Here is a 13093-nt window from a genome sequence, read left to right as displayed (position 1 = left end):
GAATCTCTGTTCTTATTCTTACTAAAGATAGCATCCTGGGTAAGATTCATCTTTAGCTGAGTTTAAGTTCCATGATATACACTAGAGACAGAATATTTATTTATAGAATGAATGAAACAATTAAATGCTATCCTACAGAAGAAACAGAAGAACTTGTTTAACATAGTAGGAGGTCAACATATATTAGTTGAGTCTATCTGACAAATGTCGGTGGTGTTCAGAGAATGAAGCTCTGGGAAGCAGCATTTAGAAGAGCATATGAAGTGAGCATGATGGAACCAGGTGGAGTCTGTGGATCACATAATATACATATAGAAGTCCATGATGTATGACATATTAGCACAAAGAAGATAAAACGTACTGAATAAACTCAGTTCACATTTTGTCTTGGGGCTGTGGGAAAAAAAAATATTAGACATACAAAAGATAACATTTCCTTGTTTTTTTTTTTTTTTAAATTGAAGCCCTGCTCATAATTATTGGGGCCCTCTCCTAGTTCTTGAGGCTGTAAAAGAATTTTGGAGGCTTGACTTTTGCTCCACAAATAGGAAATTATTTCCAGTGTTCATTCTGTTGTGATCAGTGATGGTGTCTTCTTTTGTCCGAGATCCCTTGGTGTCTTGAGTAGCAGCAACTCAGCCTCTCTGCTATCCTTGAAGCATGGGGTATTTGTTTTCTATTACTGGCATAACAAAGTACCACAAATGAAACTTAAAATAATGTGTACGTATTGTCTCACAATTCTGTAGGTGAGCACTCCAGGTTGGCTTGGCTGGTTTTCCTACCCCAGGTTTCAAAAAACCGAAAGTAGGGTGTCAGTAGGCTGCAATTCCGGAGTACTCAGTAATAATATGTCCAAACACATTCAGGTTATTGGCAAAATCCACTACCGTTGTACTGGTTGTACTGATTGTAAGACTGAGGGCTAGTTTCCTTGCTGGCTGTCAGCTGGTGGCTCCCCTTAGCTCCTAGGGCTCTCTTTCAGGTACTTGAACATAAGCCCTGAATCTGAAAACCTGCAAAGCTATATCAAATCCTTCTCACTTTGATTCTCTTTTTCACCTTTACTCCTGCCGCTCTCTTCTGACACATCTCACCGACTCCAGCCAGACTTTTTTTTTTTTCTTTTAAGGTCTCATGTGATTAGATGGGACTCACCCAGTTAACCTGGGAATAATCTCCCTATCTTAAAGTGGGTACCTTAATTACATCTGCAAAGTCAAAGTAAAAAAAAAATAAAAAAAGTTACATCTGCAAAGTCACTTCACAGCAGTACCCACAATAGTTCTTTGGTTAAGTAACCAGGGAACAAGAATTTTCCTGGACATCTTTAGAATTCTGCCTATCACATGTGGACACCTTGAATGAGGTTGGGAACCTTTCTGTCTAGGCTTTACTTAACCCACTCATCTGCGTAAAACTTCATGATGAGGTTTTGCTCTCCTCAGGAGCTCTTCAAGGAGATGAAAGTCTCTGATATTCTGCTAACCATAAACTTCCTGATTATCCCCAGTCTGTGGCAAATCTATCCTTCCTCTCTCTTTTCTTTCCTCTATGGCTTACCAGACATAATCTTCTCAATGAGATGAGGTTACTATAACCACTATTAGAAATGTATCTTTAGTTAGTTTGTGTTTTATACCTTCTTAAACCCTATGCCAGCCATTCCCTTGAGACAAGAAAATACAAAATTTCTGGCTATAGTCCTATAATAAGAAGTTAGAAGTAGAACCAATGCAAGTTACTATCTCAAGAAATTATTCTGCCATATTAAAAAATGAGTTTTGTGGCATTATTAATTTTTATTGGAATTGATTTGAAATGATTGCTACATTGACAGCATGTTAATAATTAAAGAAATACATGGCATAACTAGGATCAACAAAACAGGTACATTCAAAAAGTTTACACTAAGATTAGGGAAGAGTTAGGTGCCTGTATTAGCTTACTACAGCTACCATAACAAAGTATCACAGACTGAGTGGCTTAAACAACAGAAATTCATCATCTCCTAGTTCAAAAGGCTAGAAATCTGAGGTCGAGTCTCTAGAAGGCACTACAGAAAGATCTGTTGCAGGCCTTTTTCTAGCTGTGGTACTCCTTGGCTGTGTCTTTAGAAGGTGTTCTTCCTGCATGAGTGTCAGTCTCTGCAGCCAAATTGCCCCTTTTTGTAAGAGCACCAGTCATGTTGGACTAAGGCTTACCTGCATGACCTCACTTCAAATTGCTTATCTCTGTAATGACCTTATTTCAAAATGAGGTCTATTCTGAGGTACTAAGAGTTAGAACTCAAACATATCTTTTTCTAGGGGGGATACAATTCAACCGTTAACAGTGGCTTTCTTTACACTTAACACAATATGCTATTACTTGCGTATTTGCTTTGATGTCATTCTAGGTATTTCACAGAAAGAGTACATGTTTGAAGTTGAAAAAAAATTGGGCTTTATTTTATGTTCTGCCCCTTACCTGCTGGAGTCAAGCTATCTTGTGGTTGGGAGTAAGGTAGGAATGGAGAGACATTTTGAGGAAGGCTGTTCATAAAGCAGGCTCATGGCAAGCTTCTGGCTTGCTCTCCTTGACAACATTCTTCTGGGATGATAAGACAACTAAATAACATTGCCTTAGTATTGCAATTTGAAGGGGAGCCCAGAGAGAGCTGGGAGCCAAAATAAAGCTTCAAACCAAGTTCCCTTTAAGGAGGTATAGTAATAGAGTCTCCTTTATTTGGGTGTGTTATGGTCTTAGAATAAGTAAAATCCTCACAGATTAGGATGATGGTGTTCTCTTCAAAGCAAAGTGAAATAATAATAAAAGAAATTTATGTGACAGACATTTTTGAGAGGCAGTGAGTAAGAGCTGCTTTTAAGAGACCCAGGTAAATCCGCTGAGGGTAGAAAAGTGAACTGCTCAGGGCTGCTTGCTGCTGGCTAAATGGAAGATGCTGACTGTCCCAGATTTTGAATCCAGATGTTCTGAATGCAGTAACTCTACAATCCCCACTGGTACTCCCTTCCATCATCACTCATCTTCTTCTTAGAGTATTGCAAATATTTGTTTATTGTCCTTCTTTCCTCCAAATGTATTCTTCCTGAAAATTCTACACAGGGAAGACATAATAAGCTGGTCAAAACACGGGCATGAGCACCTCTCAACCTAATAATTATTTTTCACTAAGTAGCCATTGACCTGCCCATTGTGCCACCTTGTTCATATTGCTCTTCTCTCTGGAATACTCTACTTCCTTTTCTGTTAACATACATCTATGCGATACTAAAAATTCAATTCAAAAGCCAGCTCCTTTCTTTGAATTCCATAGCCAAATTTAAGAAATCACTTTTCAGATATTGCCAGAAAACCAATTAATTGTTAATACTTTGGCTAGGCTAGACAGGAACTTGGGTTAGAGAGGCATGTGGGCTTGCGTGGTGTCTAGGAACCATTTGGGACCCGACTCAAATCTAACCCACAGTTGGAGTTTAGAAATGCACTGACCTACCTAATTTACTTGAAGAACACAAGGAGCACAAGACAGTGACTCTGTTTTGTTTTCTCCATGGTCCACATTGTACATTGCTGTAAGTAAAAGAAGGTCAGTTTTTTTTTTTTTTTTTTGGTAGGGTAGCACAAAGCTCCTTCAAGTGACCTTACCCCCCCCATCAAAATGCCTGTGGAAAAACATACAAGTTATCTGAAAAATTCTATGTTTGCAGTTTCTCTTATATCTGTCCCCTCCCTTACGTTCTTCCTGCCACTATTAGTGAAGTAGTGCAAGGTACATCTTTACCTATCCCCTTACCCTCTTGCTAAAGCTTTATTCATATCCTACTGCTGGTCCCCAATCTCCATCAACCTGTTTAAATGTCAATAATAACATCAGAGTTATTATTTAAAAACTCTTACGAACATGTCAATCTTATGCCTAAGACAGCACATATCTCCCAATTGCCTATTGAAAAAAACCCACACCTACATTGGAACCATACCAAATAGTTCTCAAAAGATACTTCAGAAACATGTGGAAAACATGCTTATCAGTCAGAATACTAGTCTCCACTGCTAGCGTTTCTCATTCAATAGGTCTGGAGGGAGAGCAAGAATTTACATTCCCGACAATTTACTATATGCTCTTGATGTTTCTGATCCTGGGGGCACAATTTGAGACTATTTTCTTTAAACATTTATGTCTCCAGGCTTCTTGCTGCTTCCATTACCTAGCTTCGCTTTTCTTTCCATTTACATTTTAATTTTTTAAAATGTCAAATGGCAATTTCCTGAAAAAAGAAACTCCAATTGTTTCCAAACTAAACTTGTCCTTCTCCTTTGTTTCTATTACCAATAAATCTTTTTTTCTAAAACACTTTGATACACACCTTGATCATAATAATCATTTGTTCATAGTCCAATTATTAGTTTATATAAAACTGTTGTCTCTTACTAGATTTGAACTTCTCTTTTAGGCCATTAAACCCCTAGAATGTATCCTGCATCTAGCACAAAGCAGGTATACCCTATAGATTCATTAAATGTATGATTAAATAATGTGATGGGAGACTAAATGAGAGAGAGAGGGAGAGAACCAGAGTGAGAAAGAGAGATCATACTAGTTCTGTAGCATCGATTAGGATGGGTTAATTTATCATACCTGCTTAGTAGAGAATGAAAAACATTGAAGGGAAAAAAATCATCTGATTCTGGAACAAGATAGAAGAATAATTCTGAAACAAAAAAGGTTTTAGGTAGAGATGGCCTGAGTAATCCCTGAGATATAGAAGTCAGAAAGATAGTGGTAGGATCTGAGTCTACTAGGGCAATTAAAAAGAGGGTAAAGAGGAGTGCGCGGGTGCTGCAGTTGGTTGAAAAACATACAACTGTGCCCAACACTAAGTTTCAGCTCAGGGCATGTTCTCGAGGTGATGAGATTGAACCCTGCATTGGGCTCTGATGCTTGAGATTCTCTCTCCCTCTCCCTCTGTCCCTCCTGCTCATGCTTTTGCTCTCTCTTTCTCATAAATAAATAAATCTTAAAAAAATAAAAGATAGATAGATAATAGACAGATAAGTAGAGATAGATAGATAGATAGGTGGATAGATGATAGATAAAAAAAAGGGTAAGGGGGTAAGTAAAGATATACCTTGCACTACTTCTACCTGACACCTAACACCTCCCTGAGGTGACTTAGGCAGTCTGTGCAAATATTGTTAAAAGCTAGTGAGATTCTCCCCAGATCTGAGTTCCCAGATTCTTATTGTGAGTTGAGCTATCCCTACTATACTTTAAGTATCCAGCTCTCACCATCTACACCCATTGCTCCAGATTCAATGTGAGTCTTCAAACAGACTCTAACTTGAATGACCCAGCCATGAAAGTGAAAGAGACCCCTACTTGAACTGTTTCCTAGGTTTACCATTCATAGTAGATAAGCAAATTTGCAGAACTAAAAAACTGATCATTTAGGGGAAAAGACTCCAAAAAAGAAAAATAGATTTTTTTTATCTTCAAGTTAAACTTGGAATAATTGGTTGCTTATGCTTTACAGTTAGAAAGTTTGTCAATAAATCATTAAGAAATGTTATTCTTGCGACATATTTCGTTATATCAAATGATGTGGTACAAAAACAATCATTGTGTTTTCCTCAGTCAGTGTTGTCAGTTATTCTAATGTTTCTCTTCATTCATTTCTAATGTTTTCCTGAAGCTGATGATACAATAAAATCAATGAAAATATATTCCACTGCCAGCAGCATTTTCTACTCTGACCACTGGACTTAGACAATCTTTTAAAAAATTTTAAACAAAATTGTGGATTTCTTTTGCATGTATTGATTCCAGAATGGATCAGTTCAGAAATAGCTAGTCGCTTAAAATTTCCTAAGAGATCACAGCCTAAATCTAGGTCATTTTCTGAGCCTGAATTTTAAAAATAGAAAAAGCTAAAAAAGATCAAAATCAGAACAAAACTCTACCCCAAAACATCAGTTTATATAAAGGGTCTTCTCTCTTATTTAAAAAGAACTCTTTCTTGATTATATCAGGATAAAGGATAAAACCTGTTTCTTCCCACTTCCAATGCAAAGAGTTAATGTCTTCAAACCGAACTTATTGTTTATTCTAAGAGAGAAAGCTATCTGAAAAACAAATGTAACTGTGGTATTTTGGGTGAGTGCATGTGTGTGGGGTAAGAGAGTGCAATGACTTTTCTAAAACTCCTTTAGAAGTCACAAATCAAAGTGGATTCAGGAAAATAGTGAGTTTGAAGTTTATCTTCTACATTTATTTCCTGTGTGAATTTTAAAAAACAAATTTTCTGCACATCCATTTCTTCATCCATAAGATGGGAATAATAATGCCTACTTTCCTGTCTCATTTGTGGAAATAATGAGATAACGTTAAGTAATGTATCTGACAAAAAATAATAAGTGGTAATTTTATAATCACTATTATTGTTGTTGTTGTTGTTATAACACACCTTTCTTTTGTGACTCCTAGTATTTCTGCTAAGCCCAGCACCAAAAGGGTTAATTGGAGTTCTTCTTAATCAAGCTATCTACTAGCATTAGGGACTTGAGAGAAAGAACTGCAAGAAAGAACATAAGCCATATGAGATATCAGCTATTTTAAAAGTACCAATAGTCTATATCCAAATTCAAGGGTCCCCTTGTTTGGTAACTTCTACAGAGGGAGAGAATTCGTTGGAAATAATGTCTTAGCATTAATCAGAAATCAGAGCTATCACTAAGGTGTATCTGTTTTAGGGCGCATGCATGAAGACAATAATTGGAGGACCTCTATTTTGTTAAGCCGACCAATCAGCAAAGAAAGAATGTAGCTGAGTGAGACTAGCAAACATACGAACTCATCATGTGTTTTACTACATTCCAGCAATCCCCCCTTCCTAGCTTAACTCTTTTGGATACACACTTGATGTTTATTTACACTTGAAGTTATTTTACTGAAAATATGGAGAAAATGGTGAAAAATTAACTGTGACATAGTTTGCCATGAGACATTTCCACAGATACAGTTTTCCCTTTTTCTTCTTCATTAGCTTCATTCTCATATAAATAAAATACTTGTTGAAATAGCAGCAAAGCTGGAATGAGCAAAAACAAATACCACTGCATCCTTTTAAAGCTCACCCACAACATCAGGATAGTGAGTTAGGACACTAAGAGGAGCTGTTTGCTTGGGTTCACTAACCAATTAGGCATAGCATTATAATTTGGCTCCCGTGTTCTTTAATTAGTTAGAAGAGATTCTTAAAATAACAATCATCTTTTTTTTAAGAGATTTTATTTATTTATTTGGGGGGGAGAGAGAGACAGACAGACAGCGAGAGAGGGAACACAAGCAGCGGGGTGGGAGAGGGAGAAACAGGCTTCCCGCTGACCAGGGAGCCTGATGCGGGGCTCCATCCCAGGACTCTGGGATCATGACCTGAGCCGAAGGCACACGCTTAGCGACTGAGCCACCCAGATGCCCCATAACAATCATCTTTTTCGTAAAATTTGAAGAGATTGGAACTCAAATATTCTACACATATTAATTGGAACCTCCTGTAGCTGTTGCATAACTCATCTTTTACTCTCAAAACAAACATAATGAATGGGATTTTCAAAGAGTCGATTTGTACATGACGGAGTCCTCCTGGACCAGGGCACAGGGTCAATAGTGGATAACACCAGAAAGAGCAGTAGTAATTTTATTTTATTTTTATTTAGCTATCTGATAGGTATTTGAACAAAAAAGCTTAAGTTATTTTTATCAAAATGCACATATAATTCACATTTAGCTAAATTCATAAGGATTTTAATCCAGACAAAAAATTACTCCATTGCAACAGGAGCAACAATAAATCCTTCTCACTTAATTTCTCCATGCTCTGTTTCTAAGGACATACTCAGAGAAATTCTAAAATGGGGAAAGTAAATTAGCCCATAGGAATGAGGAGAGTAAACAACAGATTTTTTAAAATTGCATTTTCCATATGTCAATTCCTCAGAGTTTTAAAACTATTTCTAAAATAGCTATGGTGTGTTTCCTGTCCCAGGAAAATCAGTCTTCCAAACCATCTCCTTAACTTTTTTCCTTAAAAAAAAAAAAAAAGCTTTGAGATATATTTTACATACCACAAAATTCAAATATTTAAAGTACATTTATGCAGTTGTTCAATCATTAACATTACAAACTTAATAATATATAGTAATAAGTACTGTTTCATGAAATCTTAGGTCTTTTTAAAAAGCTGAGAATAAAGGAGAGCAAGTATATATTTAAAGAGTTTTTATGATAATCTTTGTATTTTATTATTTCAGGTTTTCTTCATTTTATTTCCCTTTTGGGCTTGATTTACCATGTAATGTTATTTCCTTATTCCACTGTAGCATCATCCTCAACCTCTCTTGTTGTTAAGAAGAGAACAATTTTAGGGCTCCTGGGTGGCTCAGTTGGTTAAGCGACTGCCTTCGGCTCAGGTCATGATCCTGGAGTCCTGGGATCGAGTCCCACATCAGGCTCCCTGCTCAGCGGGGAGTCTGCTTCTCCCTCTGACCCTCTTCACTCTCTGTCTCTCATTCTCTCTCTCAAATAAATAAATAAAGTCTTTAAAAAAAAGAATAGCACAATTTTATAATGTGTAGGTCCAACAATATAATTTCATAGTTACTGTTTATGTAATTAATTTTTAAATCATATAAGAGAGGGAAGGAGAAGAAATACGTAATTTTACTGTGCTTCATATCACCTATATAATTGCCTTTACCAATACCTATTGATATTTCTTGTGCATTTAAATTGGTGTCACTTTTTTCCGCCTGAATAATTTGTTTGGTATATTTCCTAATACACATGTATGATAGCAAAAATTTCCTTCAGTGTTTTCATCTAGAATGTCTTTATTTCACTTTCATTTTTGAAAGAGTTTTGCTGGACATAGTTTTCTTGGTTAACAGGATTTTTTTTTTCAGCACTTTGAAAATGGCTTTCTGATGCCTTTTTACCTTTATTGTTTCTGATGATAAACCATGTGTTTATTCTATTGAGGTGACCTTGTATGTGTCAAGTCATTATTTTCTTGATGCTTTCAAGATTTTGTCTATCTTTGGCTTTCAAACCTTGCACTATGACATGTCTAGGTAAGTAACTCTTTCCATGTATGCATTATGGATTTTGTTGAGCTTCTTGGAAGTGTAGATTAATGTTACTAAGAAATTTGTGATGTTTTAGCCATTATTTTAGTGTATTTTCCATCTCTTACTTTTTCTCCTCTCTTCCTAATAATAATCCCATTATGTGTTCACTAGTACACTTAATGGTGTCCCACATTTCTCTGAGGCTCTCTTTGTTTGTTCTCATTCTTTTCCTTTGCATATTTCAGATTGCCTAAATTCTATTCTTCCTTCTGCCAGCTCCGAGATGCTATTAGCCATTCCAGTGAATTTTTCATTTCCATTATTGTAATTTTCTGGTTTGGAATTTCTATTTGGTTCCTTTTTATAATTTCTATCTCTTTACTGATATGCTAATTTTGTTCACACATAGTTTTCCTGGTTTTCTTTCATCCTTTGCCCATGGTCTTCTTTTGCTTATGGAACTCAAATCAGATTTAAGACCGTTTATTTAAAGTATTTGTCTACTAAGCCCAATATCAGCTTCATGGGGGAGTTTCTGTCAATTAATTTTTGAAAACTGGATATTTTGGTTATTATAAAAAGGCAAATCAAGAAATCAGATTCTCTCCCTTCCCCGGGATATGCTATTTTGGATTTTTAAGACTGGAGTTGTACCTTTGTTTAGTGACTTTTCCAAACTGCTTTTCCAAAAGTTACGTTCCTTGCCATATAAGATCACTGAAGTGTGTTCTGTTATCTCAGCGGTCACCCAGTCATGTGTCACAGACTTACTTAAGTGCCTGGAGCCAAAAGAAAAAGAAAAAAAAATACTGCTTTCCCACTATTTGTTGCTTGGTTTTGAACTGGGGGTTCTTTGGTGCTAAGCCAGACTGCCTACAACTCTGCCTTCATCTTTCCCTCCTGCCCTTGTGGTTTCCAGATCCATCAGGGATGCATGTGTAGGGATCTCTCAGGGTTATTTCTGAGCCTGCATCCAGCCCTGGGCATGCGCACTGCACTCTGTGTCCTGTTATATGTGTTGCCCCTTCTGAGCCCTTACCACTGCAAGAGACTTCCTCAGACTCCACATTTCCTGGGCTTTTGGATCTGTCTGCCTCTTGCCGCATCAGCTATCCCCTTTCTTAAGCAGGCATGAGCAGAGTATGTCTTTAAATTTTTCAACAGACGTCACCACCAATGCCCAGAAATCCATAGCAGTCCAAGGTGGGGGATGGGGTGGAGGATAAGCCAAAGATCAGCTTTTTTGCCTGTCCTTCAGGAAACCACCAGACAGGTCACAACACACAACCACAGGATTTTAACAAGGTCCGTACTAATCTATCTTCTGGCACCAGCAAACTACACCTAGGAATGAGGGCCACCATCCAGGTGGCCACCAGTTCATGGGGTAATGGGATGATAAGCTGCTGAGTGAAAATGCCACAACACCCTCTTACTGAAATTCAGCTGTCCTTCTCTTCATTAGGCAGTCACTTGGTTGCTGTGTGCTTTGAATTAGATGTCATAAGTCCAAAAAGTCGATTTTGTCAGTCTTTGACTGCTTATGGTTTTTTCCCGTGGAAGGACTGATTCTTTGAACACCTCACTCAGTTATTTTCTCTGATGTCACTTTCCCCAAGTCAGCTTTTACTAATTTTTGCTGGCATTAAAAATGCAACCGATATTTTTGCATTGATCTTATATCTAGAAACTTGCTAAAGTCCACAGTGAATTTTAATATTTTTTCTGTGTATTTTCATTTAGTAACATCATCTGTGATTAGTTGCAGTTCTTTTCCTTTCTGATTCTTACACTTCTTATTTTTTAAAATTATGCTGTTAATGTAGGCAAATTATATTCTATTCAATTCTATTTTCTCTTTGGAATGGGAATTGAGTTATATACTCATAGGAAGTGTGAAAGAGGGCTGATAGGACCATAGTTTTAAGATAGTTAGAGACCTGGAGACTGTGTTAAGTAGTCACTATGAAAAATTGCCAAAATAAATGAATAGAGAAACGTAAAAGGATTTCAGGGTAGAATTTAAAGTCTAGTAAAGTAAAGTAGAAGATAAAGATCATGAATTTATTTTTCTACTGAAATGTATACTTGTGAAAATTTTTCCAGCAATGTTCAGCTGCCCCAAATATAGACTAAGTCAGACCAACATTAATTCAAAATTTATTCTGTGTATGTGGTATTGGGGGGTAAAATGAAATATGAAATGCATTCAATGAGGTATATAAAGTGAACAAATCTCAAATGTGCAATTCAGTGTTTTTTACGTGGGTTTACTCCCATGAACCATTACCTAGATCAACATAATATCTTTATAACCCAGAAGTGTCTGATGTGCTTCCTTCCAGTTTACTCCCAGACCATCAGTGATCATTATTCTAGTTTCTTTCACCATTGATTAGATTTGCCACTTCTTGAACTTTATATTAATGGAGTTACACATCGTATATTCTTTTGTGTCCGATTGTTTTTACTCATCAAAATATCTGCAAGATTCATCCATGTTGGCTTGTGTATTAGGGGTTTGTTTTTAGTGCTGTGGAGTATTCTGTTATATGAATAAATTACTATCTATTAATCATTTACTAATTGATGGATAGGTTTATAGTTGGTGAGTTCTCTGGGAAGCAGGTACTGAGACAGAATTAGATGTGCAAAAAATATATTGTGAACTAATCCCTAAAAGAAAAGGGAAAGAAGAATCATTGGACTGTGATCTCAACCAGCACAAAAAGGAGGTTCAAACAAGGACAGTCCAGTAGAAGAACCCTGCATTGCCAAGAGACATCTAGGTCCTTAGTAATTCATTAGTTGGGGGTCGCTCCCAAAAGATCGTAACCTTGGCTACTATTGCCTTGCTCATTCATTGGGTGGATATTGCTTAAAGAAGGCCTCAGAGACTAGAATTTCTCTTAGTTAATTGCCAGGGCCACCTTGAGAAGAGTATGACATTAGTCTAAAAGCCAAGACAGATTCCGAAGGCCAGGAGGAAAGCCTTTGCTTGAAGTTGAATCCAAGCAAGTGCATTCTATTTTAGCCTGAGTCCTCCCCTCCTGACCCCCAGTTTTTGGTTATTATAAATAAAGCTGAAATGAGCATTATTATAAAAACTTTTGATACTAATCAATGATTTTTCTTGGGTAAATGTGTGGTTTATGGGGTAGCTGTATATTTATCTTAAAGAAATACTGTCCGTGCCAACTATAACTTTTTTTAAAAAGTAAAACAAAAAGGAAAAGAAAGAAAAAAAGAAAAGAAGAGAAAAGGAAAGGAAAGAAAAGAAAAGAAAAGAAAGGAAAAAAGAAAAGAAAAGAAAAGAAGTACCATCAGTTTTTTGAAAGTGGTTGGACTAAGTTTCCTAATCATAAGAAATGTATAAGTACCCGTTGCTCTCCATCTTCATCAACCCTTTGTTTTGTCAGTCTTTCAATTTGTTCCTTTGTACTACAATTTGTTTATCCATTTATCAATAGGTATTTGGATTTCCTTTTTTTAAGAAGTAAATTTGCTATAAATATCCATCTATAAGTCTGCTGGTTTGTATGGCAAATATATGTTCAAATTTTTAAGACAGTACAAAATAGTTTTGTCATATTACTTGTACAGTTTACATTCCTACTAGAAATATATGAAAGTTCCAGTTGTTTCATATTCTCAAAACTTGGTATGATTAATCTTTATAACTTCACCCATTCTGGTGGGTGTGTTGTGGTGTCTCAGTGTAAATTACACTTAGATTTCTTAATAATTAGTGATGTTGAGCATCTTCTCATAGTTATCATTTATATTTATTCTTCATTGAAATGTTCTTCAAAATCTAGACCATTTATAATTAGGATCTTAGTTATTGAATTGTAAAACTTCTTTACATATGTTGGACACAAGTCTTTTGTCAGGCATATTTTATATATACATACATATATATATATACATATACATACATATATATATATATATATATATA

Source organism: Callorhinus ursinus, unplaced genomic scaffold (assembly GCF_003265705.2).
Source record: "Callorhinus ursinus isolate GAN/ISIS: 27379988/994484 unplaced genomic scaffold, GSC_fseal_2.0 scaffold1, whole genome shotgun sequence".
NCBI lineage: Eukaryota > Metazoa > Chordata > Mammalia > Carnivora > Otariidae > Callorhinus > Callorhinus ursinus.
Note: the sequence above shows the minus strand (reverse complement) of the source record.